Genomic DNA, 17,029 nt, shown 5'->3' on the forward strand with positions numbered 1-17,029 from the left:
TCTTTGCCTCCATCTGCACTGGTAGATGGGCTTCCCAAGTCTTTCATGGCCCTGAACCCATAGGTGGAGGCTGGGAGATCAAAGTCCCACCCACTATAAGTGAAGAGCAGGTTCAAGACCTCCTGATGGATCTCAGCAGGGACGCCTGGTGTGGTAGTTAAAAACACTCCAGGTCCCCAAAAGCCACCTGCTTCTTCCTCACTCAACATAATTCGATCTCCTCCTTCAAGAGAAACTCGCCACACATATTCCACTTCCGATTCCCCTGGTCGCCTTGAGAACTTCTCCTGTATTTTAATCAACTCCGCCGGTGACCACGGAATCGTTCGCACAGTAGTGCGGATTTCATCATTGTCATCAACAGTAGTCTCAGTCTTAACCAAAGGTCTCAAGGAAATCGATTGAGGTTCAGAGCCAGAAACCTCTTCAACACCATCATCATCGTCAAACCAGATATCACCATCCCAACTTTCAGGGTCTGCATTATACAACAGTCTACGAATCTGCTTAACCGGAGCACAAGGCTGTATTTTAGTTAACAGATGACTAACCCTCTCCAGCAATTGTTTAAGATAATTATTTTCACTCACAAGTTTATCCACTCTGACTCCTAATGCTTTTCCTGTCTCCCTTTCAAAGGCCAATGATGACTTCAATATTTCATTCTCTGATTTCAAAGCGGTATGTTCCGCATCAGAGATCAGTTTGGGAGCAGGAGTTTCTTTAGCTTCTTGCTGAGCCCAAGTCAAACAAGCTCCTAACACAGCACAAATCGCACCTTTACCCTTTCTTTGACCAATCTTTCGTGAAGCCTGACACTGCTCAATGCGCTCCACCACCTTTTCCTCATCTTTCCAAAACTTTTGGGAAAACTCCTTCCCTGCCTGGGAAGGGGCACATTTATATTTTTGCAGAAGTTTATCCATAGCAATCCTGCTGACTATGCCAAATTTACCGTCGCGTTAAAGGGGTGTAGCTGATTAACCGTTACGAGCCCGGTTAGATTCAGAGTACTGAACCAGTCGGACATTCACCAAAAACGCATTAACGGTCTGGGGGTCCGTTCGGACATTCACCAAAAACGTATTAACCACCTGGGGGTCCGTTCAGACATTCACCAAAAATGCATTAACCGTCTGGGGGTCTGGTTAGATTCAGAACACTGAACGATCACGGATAACCACCCTCACCCTAGTTGCATTAATGAGAGCTATCACAATGCAATCAAGTATGGTTTATTACAGCAACGGATAATCAGGTTCTTTTGGATTGCCGGCGATAGTGACTGTCTGCAAAAGCAAGCTAGTATGCATGAAATACACAGGTGTTATAGGTGTTACAGATGTTACAGGTGTTATAGGTGTTGTAGGTGTTACAGACGTTATAGTTGTTATAGATGTTATAGATGGTATAGATGTTACAGGTGTTGTAGGTGTTATAGGTGTTATAGGTGCTATAGGTGCTATAGGTGCGCAGCCCAGAAATAAATGCTAATACCTGCAAGAGCAGACAAGCATTGGGACGGGCTGCCCAGGGAAGCGGTCGAGTCACTGTCGCTGAGGGTGTTCAAGGAAAAGTTGGACCTGGTGCACAGAGACATGCTTTAGTGGGTGACATTGGGGGTTGAGTGATGGTTGGACCAGATGATCTTGGAGGTCTTTTCCAACCCTAATGGTTCTATGATTCTGTGCTACACTGATGAGAGGCTAGAGCCTGAGCTGGAAAACATCATGTGGAACAAGGCAGATAAGGCCGCAATTTGCGATGTCCTGTAGTTCTGCCACCTAACCTAACCCATAAAAGTGGCCTAAGAGAAAGCTGGAGATGGGCTCTGTCAGGGAGGGTAGTGATGGAACAAGGAATAATGGCTTTGAACAAATGGAGGGGAGATTTAGACTAGATGCCATGTGAGGAAGAAGTTCTTCACTCAGAGGATAAAGCACACATGGGCATTGGGGCTGAAGATGCACCGCGCTTTTGTCCTTTTCCGTAAACAATAGAATGAAATTCCATAAAAAGCAGCGTTAAAAATAAACCCAGGGCACAGGATGCGAGGTGGAGGGCAATCCCTGTGGCCGAGGGGCAGCCTTTCTCTCTGGCAAGCCAAACGGCCCGGGGAAGCCAGCCCCACACAAGGGGCCCTCAGCTACCCCAAACTGGCCACGCACGGGCCCCTGCATCACAGAGGCTTCCTGAGGTCACAGTGGCCACCACTGCCCCGCCCTTGCTGCGGGCCCTATAAAAGCGGACCCCCGCCGCTGGCCCGGCACTCGCTGAGCTTCGAGGCCCTCTGAGAGCCGGCATTGGCGGCAGGAGGAAGAGCCAAAGCAGCAAGGCGAGAGGCGGCCCTCGTTGGTGTGAGCGGGCAGCGACGCAGGCCCAGTGAGCACCAGTAACGAAGGCAGCTGTTAAGGAGAAGGAGATGGAGGAGAGTTATGGGTGGAGGCAGAGCGCCGGCGGCACGACCGACACCAGTGCCCAAGGCAGCTCTGGCACCCAGGCCACCGACACCCTGAAGTGGTACCATGGGTACCGCAAGGATGTGAGGAACAGGCCAGCCCCCCAGCCACACAGTGACAGGGGGCCTGGGCCTTCTTCCAGTCCAAATGGCAGCGTGAGGAACCAGCAGGACCAGCGGCCAGACCACCACCAGGAGCGCGGGTGCAACAACAACGCGCAACGCAGTGTGGGGCCCAAGCACGGCCAGAAGGAAGATGGCAGCGTGGGGCCCAGAAACGGAAACGAGGCGCAGAGTGGAACAGGACCTGGGCGTGAAAATGAACAACCCCATGGCTCAGCACCCCAGCCGAGAAAGTGCACGGAAAAAAGGCATCACATAGAGCCAGCTCTCGTCAAGGACAGGCTCAAACTTCAGCAAGGCCAAGCCGTGCGCTGTCCCTCCCCTAAACGAGACAACGACTCGGGCCATGGGCCTTCCAATTCACCCAATGATGGGATGGGGCAAAGGCAGGAACATCGGGCAGGCAGCCACACGGAGCAGAGGGGCGCCCATGGAGCAAGCCCAGACACCTACCGGCGGTACCGCTGGCACCGCAGCGATGTGAGGAACAGGCCATCCCCTCCACCACACAACGACGGGGGGCCTGGGCCTTCCCAGAGCCACTACAGCGGCAAGGGGCAAAGGCACGTCCATTGGGCAGACAGCCCCATGCAGCAGAGGCGTGCCCAGAGTCCCCAGCACAGTGCAGGATCCAGGCATGGCCAGAAACCTGACGGCAGCATTGGAGCCGCAAATGCAAATCCACCTCGCAGTGTCACGGGATCTTGGCGTGCAAGTGAACGACCCCGTGGCTCGGCACCCCAGCCTGAAAGGTCTTCTGAGGGAAGGCATTGCGTGCAGCCAGGACCAAGCAAGGACAAGCTCCGACACATGCAAGTCCAAGCCGTGAGTCGCCCTTCCCCTAGACGAGACAGCAGCTCGGGGAATGGGTCTTCCAGCTCACGCCACGATGGCACAAGGCGAAGGCAGGAACATCAGCCAGCCAGCCACACAGAGCAGAGGCGTGCCCATGGAGCAAGCCCAGACAGCTACCGGCGGTACCACTGGCACCGCAGCGATGCGAGGAACAGGCCATCCCCTCCACCACACAGCGACGGGGGCCCTGGGCATTCCCACAGCCACCACAGTGGCAAGGGGCAAATGGAGGACTATTGGGCAGACAGACACGGGGAGCACAGGCATTCCTACACCAGGGAAACCAGTGCAGGACCCAGCCACGGCCACAGATCAGATGCCGGCAGTGGTGGCACGAAGGAAAATCAAGCCAACGGAGGCACGGCACCAAGGAGTGCAAGCGGACGAGCCCCTGGATCTGCTCCCTGGCCTGAAAACATGCCAGGTGGACGACAGCCCGTTTGGGCAGTGCCAGGCAAGGACTGGCTTTGCCTTCTGCCCAGCACTGTGGAGCCGATGGAGACGGATCCGCCAGGAGACGAGGAGGAGCCGATGGAGGTGGATCCACCTCCGCCAGAACTGAGCTGGGACCCCCGCGGCGCGTCCTTGCTCTCTACTCTCCAAGCGCACAAGGAGCGTCGCAAGAGTGCCCGCCTAGTCCCCTACTTGTTGTCGCGCCGGCTCCATCGCAAGCATTAGCTTGCGATGGAGCCCCCAAACACCATGGACATGCCTACCTGCAGGACGTCCCGCCAATAAACCACTCTGTTGCTAATTCTCAGGGGTTGTGTGTGTGTGTTTCTTTCCCATCCCCCAGCCCTTGTGCCAGAGGCGCCATCCCTTCTGCACAGAGCCTCGAGGAAGAGCACAAGAGAGGACCCAGCTGCCTTCGATCTGCTGCGCTGGGGTGACAGGAAGAGTCCCCGAGGGCCACCACGCACCTCTAATATTTGTGAAAATAGACCGAGGGAGGGGTGAAAATAGGAGTGTGTAAGCGATGATAGGTGGCTAAATTCTTCTCCTAGGAATGGGTTTCTCTAGCTGAGTGATTGGTAACAACAGTCGTGGAGAAGGCTGAGGTACTCAGCAATTTCTTTGCCTCCATCTGCACTGGTAGATGGGCTTCCCAAGTCTTTCATGGCCCTGAACCCATAGGTGGAGGCTGGGAGATCAAAGTCCCACCCACTATAAGTGAAGAGCAGGTTCAAGACCTCCTGATGGATCTCAGCAGGGACGCCTGGTGTGGTAGTTAAAAACACTCCAGGTCCCCAAAAGCCACCTGCTTCTTCCTCACTCAACATAATTCGATCTCCTCCTTCAAGAGAAACTCGCCACACATATTCCACTTCCGATTCCCCTGGTCGCCTTGAGAACTTCTCCTGTATTTTAATCAACTCCGCCGGTGACCACGGAATCGTTCGCACAGTAGTGCGGATTTCATCATTGTCATCAACAGTAGTCTCAGTCTTAACCAAAGGTCTCAAGGAAATCGATTGAGGTTCAGAGCCAGAAACCTCTTCAACACCATCATCATCGTCAAACCAGATATCACCATCCCAACTTTCAGGGTCTGCATTATACAACAGTCTACGAATCTGCTTAACCGGAGCACAAGGCTGTATTTTAGTTAACAGATGACTAACCCTCTCCAGCAATTGTTTAAGATAATTATTTTCACTCACAAGTTTATCCACTCTGACTCCTAATGCTTTTCCTGTCTCCCTTTCAAAGGCCAATGATGACTTCAATATTTCATTCTCTGATTTCAAAGCGGCATGTTCCGCATCAGAGATCAGTTTGGGAGCAGGAGTTTCTTTAGCTTCTTGCTGAGCCCAAGTCAAACAAGCTCCTAACACAGCACAAATCGCACCTTTACCCTTTCTTTGACCAATCTTTCGTGAAGCCTGACACTGCTCAATGCGCTCCACCACCTTTTCCTCATCTTTCCAAAACTTTTGGGAAAACTCCTTCCCTGCCTGGGAAGGGGCACATTTATATTTTTGCAGAAGTTTATCCATAGCAATCCTGCTGACTACGCCAAATTTACCGTCGCGTTAAAGGGGTGTAGCTGATTAACCGTTACGAGCCCGGTTAGATTCAGAGTACTGAACCAGTCGGACATTCACCAAAAACGCATTAACGGTCTGGGGGTCCGTTCGGACATTCACCAAAAACGTATTAACCACCTGGGGGTCCGTTCAGACATTCACCAAAAATGCATTAACCGTCTGGGGGTCTGGTTAGATTCAGAACACTGAACGATCACGGATAACCACCCTCACCCTAGTTGCATTAATGAGAGCTATCACAATGCAATCAAGTATGGTTTATTACAGCAACGGATAATCAGGTTCTTTTGGATTGCCGGCGATAGTGACTGTCTGCAAAAGCAAGCTAGTATGCATGAAATACACAGGTGTTATAGGTGTTACAGATGTTACAGGTGTTATAGGTGTTGTAGGTGTTACAGACGTTATAGATGTCACAGACGTTATAGATGTTACAGACGTTATAGACGTTATAGATGGTATAGATGGTATAGATGTTACAGGTGTTGTAGGTGTTGTAGGTGTTATCGGTGTTAGAGGTGCTGTAGGTGTTGTAGGTGTTATAGGTGCTATAGGTGCGCAGCCTAGAAATAAACGCGTTAAAATATTATAAGCAAGTATTCAGATGTCACCCAAAGGCGTCCCAATGGGGGGGAAGAGAGGCTCAGCCCGTCGTCTGATCCCAGGAGTCAGGAGGTCCTAAGGATGTTGTATGTCCTCGGGATGGTATCTCCCCTGACGATGGTATCTTCCCTAACATCCCCTCTCTCTTGGGCCAATTTATATTATTTTCTATCTTCTAGGTGGAGCTTGAGTGGCTCTAGTCAAGCATATCTTAGTTATGATTGGTGTAGAGTTTTCCCGTCTCTGTTTAAAGTAATAGGCTCCGAGAAATTCAGGGCACATGCTCAGTGAGGGGTGGTCGCACCTTGGAGGCGGGTAGCTTTTGGGATGGAGGTGTGTTTTGGTATTATAATGATACTATAATGAGCAAAAAGTACACTAGGGTACAGCATTTGTCAAAACATGACAGGTCTTTGGCTCAGGGTGGCAAAAAGTGCAGCTTTGTGCACAAGAACAATCGAGGCCCCACCTGATTACAGAGCCTAGCCGTGGTGTCTCCACTCCACTCTACGCTCCGTGCTGTTCCTTAGGGCTAGCACACCAAGTTTCCCCAGTGTGATAGCATCTAAGGTTGGGAGCCTAGGGAACGCTCAGGTAATGCAGTTATGCCCTACCCTGAAAGCCTCTTCAATGTTGTACCTTTTCCTTAAAAATGTGAATGTTAGTTTTATTTTCCTAGTTACTTCAGGCATTTACACCACAGTACTGAATCCTGTCCTCAGGGAATGAAGTGATCAAGGGGGCTACATCCTGAATCCGGCTGTCATTTGGAGTGAAATTTCATTAAGGTAGGGCTGTGAGGTTCCTGACTGCTTGCCATCCTAGAGTTCAGCTTGTGTGGAACATGGTTTCTCTGTTGAGAGATATGTGTGAGAGGAGCCCTCCTCCTCCTGTGATTCTCTGGTGATTCTCCAGTCCTATAAGCAACATTGTTGAGTTGATGTGACTTGGCCCCAAGATCTTTTGTTTTCAGAATACTGTAGTTCAGTGTACTCAGGCAAAATTTTCTCAGAATTCCTGATTCACAGAAAGTTAAGAGAGAGACTGAAGCCAAATCAGAATTAAGTTGATGTTTTTAAGTAACTCATATACTGCCTTTACAGCCAGGTTTTCTGACCAAAGGGAAAATTCAGCTCCTAGAATTTTTTAATTCCATGAGAAGACATTTATAATACTTGTAGCATGAAGTACAGTTGAAAAACTCAAAAAAAAAAAAAAAAAAAGACTTTTAATCGTTTATATTGTCTACCAGATAGTTTTTATTTTAATTGATTGAGGTGTCACCAGGTGAGCTATTCTGGCAATTTTCTCTGTCCTTACTTATTAGTATTTGATAGTATTTGATGATCTATAAATGCAAGACAAATACTAAAGTCAATTTTCACAATGCATTAGGGTAATTATTGTATCACGTTATTAGTCTAAAACTCAATTGACTGAATATGTAGCAGAAAGACTGCCACGTATAGTAGTATAGTATGGAAGAGAACTGTAAATTACTTATAAAATCACTGCTAAAGAAGATACATATATATATATATATTAACTTGTAATTTAGTTTTGTTCAAAGGTGAACTTGGAGTTCTGAAACATATTTAGTAAGCTTCTGTATTTGAAACATTTCAGTGACTCTAATAGCTGCTTTAGATTGAGCTGCTTTTGGTAGTCACAGATATGGCTGGTTGGGACGTTTCATCTGGCTTAGTCTGGGAAATAAAAAATGTCAAAGTTATGTAAGAAAGCTCAGCAGGAGACTGTTAGATCCAGCAAGTGCTATTAAAATGTTATGGCTAGGATTCCAAATGACAAGGGAATGGCCTTGAACAAAGAAATCCAGACAAAACAGGAAAACCTTTCTAAAAAGGCTAATTATTTTATATATATACATAATATGTTATCTCCTGTGATAATTATATATATATTCAAAAATTAAAAAAAAGAAAAAGAAAAAGAAAGAAGAAGAGCCAACTCAAACTGTTATAACTGGTGTCAAGAGATGATACAGCTCTTGGTTGATGGTATTTCTCATGGCAGGGACAAAAGAAGTGATTTCAGTCTCTGTGAAGCTGAGGGCAGAATACAATAGATGAGAAAAAAAATCTGCTAACTTCATTTACACCTGTAGTTTGACCCAGAAGGATTTCAGTACTTTGCTGAATGTGTTCATCGTTTTGTAAAACTGTAACAGAAATCAGAAGAAGTCTGATTCAGAAGACGTCAAATTTTGTAGCTGTAGACTTGCACATCTATATTTATTCCAGTAAATGTACCCATTTATATTACTTTCAGGATGGTAGAAAAGCCGTTTTAATTTCATATTAGTTTTCCTGTCTAGAGAGAAAGAGATATAAAGCAACACTTTCTCTAAAAGGTAAGATGAAGTATCTTTTCTTTAAAACAACACTAACACTTTAAAATAAAGCGATTCTTTGTTCTGTGGAACACATTTAGCAATGAGAAGGATGCATCTTCTCTTTTGTAAACATATAGTTATGTATTCATTTGGTTAAAGAACATAGGCATAGAACATAGAATCTGAAAGGACTTATTTTCATCTATAGGAATGGAGTCAAAACAATTACATGTGTAATTCATGACAGTAAATAAAAACTCATGATAAAGTATACTTTGTAGAGAGTTTCTCACATTTTATTTTGATAGTATTCTTTTTCTGTTGCTCTCTCTTATGGAAGCTATTTGATTTTTTTAAATTATTTTTTAATTAATTAATATTTATCTTTATACTCATAATGGTATCATGTTTCTGTTAGAAGAATGGGAGGAGGCTGTGGTGAGTGCAGTGGCAGCAGGTGGGAAGGCTCCAGCAGGGAGAAGCCAGCCTGGCCTTGGAGGGGGTGGAAGGAACCTCCTAGGGACCGGAGGAGGGCAGATTTGGCAGTGTCTCAGAACAGGAATGTCTACAGGACTCTGTGTGGTTCCTGGATACCACAGTACTGTCCTCTCTTTTCCTCCCTTACAGCAGAGGAAACTTTTCCATTTTCAATAAGAAGGATGCAGCAAATTTAACATCTGTAACATAATCCTACTTTAAACTCTCTGGGAAAGCTTGAAATGTTTGGGGTTTTATAGTGCTGAAAGCAATTCTATGCTGAGAAAGCTCATTGCTTTCCTATACTAACCTGTTTGTGTCTGATGTATTTTACTGTGTGTTTGTATTGTAATTCCTTTAATGGAAAGGATGTATTTTTATTATTATAAATGCTAGCATTTATTTCTTAGATCCATGAACATAGCTAGATATACGAGGAGGGAGGAAATGATTTTTAAACATTCCAAAAACATCTCCTCCATCTCCTCCATTTCTGCTGTGGTTGGAAAATCCTAGATTTTTGAACATTGATTACTTCTAATGTTTTAAGTAATGGAGAAACAAGTGTTTTTAAGAAAATTAATCTCCCATCTGCAGAGCAGGACAGATGTTGAGTCATGGTTAAATAGGTGTAAGCTGCAAATCACCATTAATCTTAAGCAGTATTGTTGACGACATTGAAGGCTATTTTTTTTTTTTTTTTAATTTTAATTTACCTGTAACCAATGTTAAACACTAGGATATTTAGGATATTTTTTTTTTTCCACCAAGAAAATGGTCATTGCTGGTAGAAATAGCTGGATTATTTTGAAAGCTGATCTCACTACCTCTAGCAATACATGCATATTTAAACAAAATTAACAAACTTTCAAGGGGTTTCCTGAGCATAAAACAAGTAGGATCTTTATTTGTTTGTTTATTTTTCCCTGTTGATTTCTTTTCCACAGGCATAACACAGGGCTATTAGTACATTATCAGCATGTGATATGACTCTCCTCTCATTACCTCAGAACTTTATGCAGTAGCCTAGGATGTCCCTGGTATCCTTCACTTTGCCTTTAGCTCCCTCCCATGTCACTTTACACATCTGACTGGGCATGGGACAGAATATTTGCTGTGGCAGATATCGAGCTGTGCACATGCTGTGTGACCAGCTGGCTGCACTTGCTTTTCACCATACTCACCTCTACTTGCCTTTCTGACCGTGGGCAACTGGCCTAGGTCTCTCTTGGTCACTGCTTATTATAAATCTCTAAAAAGGTCATGCCTTTGAAATACTCACTGCTCTGTCAGTTTTGCTTGGAATTGGCCATAAGTTTAAAAACAAACAAATGTGATGCAGGATATTTGCAGGTTAATAGAGGTTAATGGCTTAATTCTCTCTTTTAAGGAAATCAAGATGGCGTATGCAACTGATTGCAGGCCTATGCTGTAGTTCTTAAAAAATGAGGCACTTGTATTTAGGATAATTGCTGTTCACTGCAAGTTAAAAAAAAATCTAATTTTTTACGTAATGTGTGCTGGAATTAGAGCTCATACTGAATAGACTAGATCTTTCTGGTTTCTGTTAATCTCTAGCTGGTGTATTTGAAGCTCCATAAAAAGAAACTGCAAAGTAATTGAGCCTAAAGTAATGCATTAATAACTAATCTCCTAGAATTCATCAGCTGGAAAGAAGTAAAATATTTTATTTATTATTTATTTCAGGATGTTTTGGTTATGGCCTGCAAGTGAGAACTATAGAAGAAGACTATAGTGGAATACAGAAATTTTAAATAAGAATAACTAGTAAGGTGATTATATAGAACAGTACCTAAATCCTTTCCAAAACTGCAAAGAAATTTTTTTTTTTGTGAAGCCTGAATTCTTATTTATTAACTATTTACTCATTTTTAGAGAAGAATGATTTTATTCTGGAGTCTTGACACAATATTCTAATCAAAAAATGTACTCATTATTTCTCTGAGGAATTAGTTAGCTTATGGAAATTTGAGTGTGTATAATGTGTTCTAATATGCTGAATATACTTTTTCTGAGCTCTTTGATGAGCTACAGTAGAGGTGTCACATTAGTAGGAAAAACATGAATACAGAAAAGAAAGTCTTTGTACTGTGAGAAAAGATACTACTGTGTTTGGGGTTAACCAAGCAGGATATTGTACATTCTGTTTTCTGAGTGGTGTTAATAATGGAAAAAACCCACAGTATGAATTCAGTGTACCGTACATAAACATGGTAATAGTGATAACTCTAGTATGATATATTCTTAATCACATAATAATCATGCAAGTATCACAAAATGCATGATTATATTCTATCGCATTATATAACAATATATAATACATTACACAATTAAATGAACTGACAGTTATTATTTACAAGATATAGTTGTTATTATTGTAATATCTGCTAAAATGTTAAAGCTGTGGTTCTAATGGCATTCCCAGTTTTTAGTAAGACAATATGAGTACTAACTGAGGGGGAAGTCCTCAAATGTGCTGGGCAATTTGTTTCAGAAACTGTAGAAAGCTAATGGAACAGCCATTTTATGTTAGATTTGGATTAATAGGGGGAAACTAAGAAGCTAAGTTAAAAGCACCAGGTGAAATAAATAAGACAAAATTAGTTTTTTTTTTTTTTGAGGAAAAGGAGATATTGGAACAGCAAAATTATACTTTTCAGAAAAACAGACTTCCATAAATTCAGGGAACAGGATTTCCTGTGAAGATAGGCTAAGTGATGAGTGCAGCTTTTGAGGGAGACTGAGAATTTGCTTTTGTGCGTGTAATTATATACAATGTGGAGGTGAAACAGCAATGATAGAAACAGACCATAGTGGCTGTATTGGAAACTTTTCACTGACTTCAAGATCAAATAGAAATCATACAGAATGAGGAAAAAGAACATGTAGCTATGTCAGAATGCAAAGGAATAGAACAGATCTGTAGGGATCAAATTGGTCGGGAATTTTAATTATCAAGAGGCACAAAAAACAAGTAATGGGGCTAGAACACAGGGGAAACAACAGAGACGTATTACCACTACTAAACAGAAGAAGCATAAATACTCTGGTACAGAGAAGGATAAAATGTCCAATAGTTTTCTGCAAAATTTGTTCAATAATTTTCTGCAGAAAGCTCAGTGTCTCAGTGCTTGTAAAAAAAAAAAAAATTAAAAAAACTAACAAGGAAAAGAAGGTTAGGTCAATTTACATAAAACAAATGTGTTGGCATACTTCAGGGATAAATGTCAAAGCTGTCAGTATCTGACTGAAGTCACCTTACAATACTTGGCAAAAAGTAGCTAAAGTCCTTTTGGAACTCTGTATGGTTATCTTTCTGAATGAATGCAGACAGATGCTCTGCAGAAGTGTTGGTACAACTGTGCTAGCTGATCTAGCCTGTTCATACTAGAGAGCAATCTCTTCCCCTTCCTCTGAGGGAGGTCCTAATTCAGTGATTTTTCATAGCAGAGGTTTTGATCCAATCTACAAAGATAGAGGCCAAATACACAGTTCCAGTCTTTAGACTTCACCCTTGTTTCAAGATGGTTTAGGGAGTTTTGATTAAGACCTAAATCTGCTTATGAGAGACAGCTGGTTGATTTGCAACTTGTCTGCCAGATGCACTTGTCTGCCCTCATACTTCTAGGTAATGATGTTTGTTATGCCCCCTTCTGGAAATGTACTTTGATTTTTTTTTTTTTTTTTTTTTTTTTTTTTTTTTTTGGTAGTACAACCATTAGGTACAGTTCCTTCTCCCTCTCTGTTTAAGAAACTGAAATATTTCTTCTAGTAATCAGCAACATTGTAAATGCATTAAGAATTTTTTTTTTTACATTAAGAAGAAAAGTAAAATAAAATCTCCAAGTTCATAATAAGGACAATGGGAGGCATCTTTGAGCATTCCTGAAGATGAGTAAATTCAGTGGCTCCTGAAGCAATAACAAAAATGTACCAACTACAACTAGAATTGATTTGTGTGGCTGAGGCCACAGTGTCCTTTTACACAGGAAAGGCGAAGACAAATTGAAGATTCAATGTAAAGCTGAAGAGTGAGAAGGAAAACAGAACATAGCTCAGCATTGATTTTAAGGTATATATCTGGAATTAGAAAAAAGAAGGAGAATCAAAAGAACAAAGGTACTGAGAGAGAAAGCGGAAGGAGCTGGAGAAAGGGTGGCACAACTAAACATATACCAAGCACCTGCTTATGTCTGATATTGTAAATTGAGTGCACCAATAATTTCTAATTGCATCACATCAGAACTCCATCTTGATCTTAGTAAAACTGAAGCACAGAATCACTGAATTGTCTAGGTTGGAAGAGACCTCAAGATCATCAAGTCCAACCTCTGACCTAACACTAACAAGTCCTCCACTAAACCATATCGCTAAGTTCAACATCCAAACATCTAAATAGTTCTTTCTGCACCCTGGGATTCATGTCAACAGTAATTTCTACAGTAAGTTCTACTCCTTACGCAAAAGAAGAGAAGCAAGGTGCATCTTCAGCCCCAATTCCCATGTGCGCTTGTGCTCTGAGTGAAATATTTATTCCCCACATCACATCTAATCTAAATCTCCCCTCCATTTGTTCAAAACCATTATCCCTTGTTCCATGGCTACACTCCCTGATAGAGTCCCTCTCTGGCTCTCTTTTAGGCCACTTTTACGGGTTGGGTTAGGTGGCAAAAATGCAGGACCTAGCAAATCACAGCCTTACCTACCTTGGTCCACATGTTCCATATGTTCTTTTCCTACTAGATACAGATATACTTCTGTAGCCAGAAAGAGCTTATTAGCTGACTGGTTCTGCATGCCACTATGCTGTTAACACATACTGTTACCATAACCACAAGTATAAAAGTACACTGTTATCGATCTCTGTAGCATAGCAGCAGGAAAAAACTTCAAAACTATGCAAGGTAATTTTCAAAGGGTAAAATATAAATCTTATAACTGGTGAAAACAAAGAAACAACAACAAAGGGCTGAGAATCAAGTCTTGAATGCATCTTTTAAAGACTTTTATTAATTCTTTGTGAAAAAGCAGAAAGAACCTATCCATATGTAATGGGAAAGCATATGAAGCACCACAAACTTTTTCCAACATGTTCCTTGTGCTGCCACAAGAAAATCTTCAGACAGCCTCATCTCTTAAATCTAGTCAGGAACAACACCTTTATTTTTAAGATCTTAAAGTCTGAAAGTAAAGGCCCTATTTCTTGGCACATCTCGCTTGCAATTCATACTTAAATGATAGCGGTCTTAAATATGACTAATGAAAAACCAACAGGTGGGGAAATAGTGAAAATTATTATTTTCTTTTCCACTTCATTTTGAGGTGTTTCTGAAATCTGTGTTCTTTATTTAGATTTAAGGACTCCAGCAAAGGATATTTCCTAGGCGTTTTATTATGCCCATATTCTGCTTTTGTCTCAACTAAAGTCAGAGTCAGAAATGTTATATATCATTATTATTAAATGTATTTAGGTTTAGAAATAGCGATTAAGTTTTGTGTCAGTTAATGTTAAGTCTCTGGAAATGTGCTGTATATGTTTGAGTTCAGCTTAGTGGAATGTTCTCTGACAATAGTATGAGTTACGCTCTTACATTATGTCCTATCATAAGGCCATACTCTTTCCTGTAGATTAATGTCTAGGTGATGGAACCTTAAGAGCACTGTGCTATCTGTCTGAATATCTCACTGTGTTATGTTTACTGCTTAAAAAGCTTGTTGCATAATGACTGACATTACTGTACTGTTTGAAGTAATCATGTTACAATACAGCGTATGCTCTCAAGAGTGCAGTTTAAATTTCTACTTTATTGGACAGTATGTAGTCTGGCATAATTGTAAATAGAGTAGAAGAGAATGGCTGTGTCCTGAGGTTGCCCCAGTACACAGTGCAAAGATGAACACAGTAAGTAGAGCTGCTGGAAAATGTTTGCAAATTTGTAAGATTTTCTACATTTTTCTGATTCCCTACTAAAATACATGATTTTGATATATCCACTAAAACTCAGCCTGTAGGTACAATCCAGTTATCACTGAGGTTTGTCTTTTCTTCTTGTCTCAGTGAAAAGCTTTCCTTCTGCCTTCTCCCTGATCCACGCTCCTTGCTGTTGTTAAAAAAAAAATGAATTTGAGATGAACTCCTTTGTTTATACACGTTTTGTTGAAAAACTTTTGCTTTGGGCTAATTTTTTCCACTTGGCAGCCACCTTTTGTCCCGGAATCTCTCTGATAGTTGCTGTACTATTTGGCAGCTTGTGGCGTTGCAAGGTGTAATGACTGGCTTCAGATTTTCTGTTTCCTTCCAGCACTGTAATATATGGTGGTAGAAATGCTGTGTATGAACCCCTTTTTCTTTACAGAGGGGATGACAGGTTACCATTCATCACATACACTTGTAAACATTTCAACTAGATGTAACCAGAAGAGTGGTGCAATTATTCCTAGTAACTTTCTCTCCAGTATAATTTTTTGACATCATAGGCAAGCCAGCATGAATGTACTTTCATTCTTCATCTGAGCAAAAGCTGATGCAGTTCTGTTAGGACTGTCATCATGACCAATTCCATTTACAGTCAGTCTAATCTCTCCTTTTTCTTTTATTTCTTAGTGTGCTATTATCAATACTCTTTCAGTGCTGCACATAGCATGAAAACTGTTATGCTTGTAAAATGTGTTAAGTTTCTGTACCTTGAATTTGCACTTATTAGAGTGAATTTGAGCCATTGCATTCCAAATTTGTTATCTTTCTATTTGACAAAATATGTGTGGAATTTTCCCCTGACACTGTGACTGTTGTGAACTGGGGTCTTTGAAAAATATTTTCATGCTGAGGAACCAGATGGACAGGCAGCCGATCAGAATACCTCCTTGTTTAAAATGATATGAACTTATTTCCTGTTAATTGAATTCATGAGGTCAGCGAGAACTTGTTTTTAAGAATAATTTTGTCCTTTTCATTCTTATAATCACTTACTATGACTTTAATACCAACATAATCATTCCTTGCTAGTAACTTCAGAGATTTAAATGTTGAAATTAATATTTTTGATGACACAGCAAGTCTTTGTGGAATTCATAGTCTTTCCAAAAATTCAGATTATTATATAAAGTCACAGAATAAATGAGCATTTTTTAAGAATTTGACTTTGTGTTTCTCAGGTGTTATTTAATGCAAAATAAACAAGTAGCATAACTGCCATCCTCAAACCAAAACCCAATTCCTCTTTTCCCCACTTCAGCAATCCCAAAGTAGGAAGTATGGTACTATTTAGGACTTGAAGTTTGGTTGGCATTTATTCCCATGAATGGGAATTTGGAAAAATGACTGGGATGATTATAGTTTTTTTTTTTCTCTTTTCATTTTGTACAGAATGTTGTTTTTTTCTCCCCTCTGATGCACTTTATTTGTATTTACCTTGTATCTTACTCTTGACAAGGGTTTTGGCATTATATGTGCTTAAATAATGATATTTGCCCCTAGAAGACCGTTGTTCTGAGGACAGACTGAAAAAGCAAAACAAAACCCAGCCCAAAACCTTTTTTAAAGAAACAACTTTTGGGGAATGATATAAATTACGTTGAGATCTTGAAAATGCTACATGATACTGTGAGAACTTTGAATAAAAGTCTATGTATAAGAACTTTTTTCTTTTCTTTTTAATATACTGTTTTCTTTTGAGGCAGCTTACCAAGTGGAGAATTATGTAGTAATCCAGTGCATTTATAAGAATAGTTCTTAGTTTTAAGGGTTCACTTTCAATAAGAGTTGTTATATTCCTCTTAGAAATTACTACAGTTGCTTAAGGAGTATGTCAGAAGTTTTCCACACAGGCAATGTTTCTGCAATGTTTCTAAAATGCAACTGTGAGAATTAAGTGCTGTTCACCTGTTGCCAATGAGCCTCAGGGTCATTCAGGCAGTGCACATGTGTGGCTGGGAAGAAACCCTACAATTCAGAAAGAAAAATAAACTCATTAAAATTATCTGCTTTAAAGTATCCAGACTTTGCTGGAAAACAAGGTGTGGGTAAGATGACTCCATACAGGTCACATGGTGGGATTTCAAGGCAATTAAATCTTAGAGGAATTTGGTCCA

General features: G+C 41.7%; 1 long non-coding RNA gene across 2 annotated transcripts in view; it reads left to right on the forward strand.

Moving 5' to 3' along the window:
* The window catches only part of LOC137862849 (uncharacterized), a 115,066-nt gene that overhangs the window by 22,438 nt on the left and 75,599 nt on the right, over positions 1–17,029 (forward strand). The window lies entirely within an intron of this gene.

Source organism: Anas acuta, chromosome 12 (assembly GCF_963932015.1).
Source record: "Anas acuta chromosome 12, bAnaAcu1.1, whole genome shotgun sequence".
In the NCBI taxonomy this organism is placed as follows: Eukaryota; Metazoa; Chordata; class Aves; order Anseriformes; family Anatidae; genus Anas; species Anas acuta.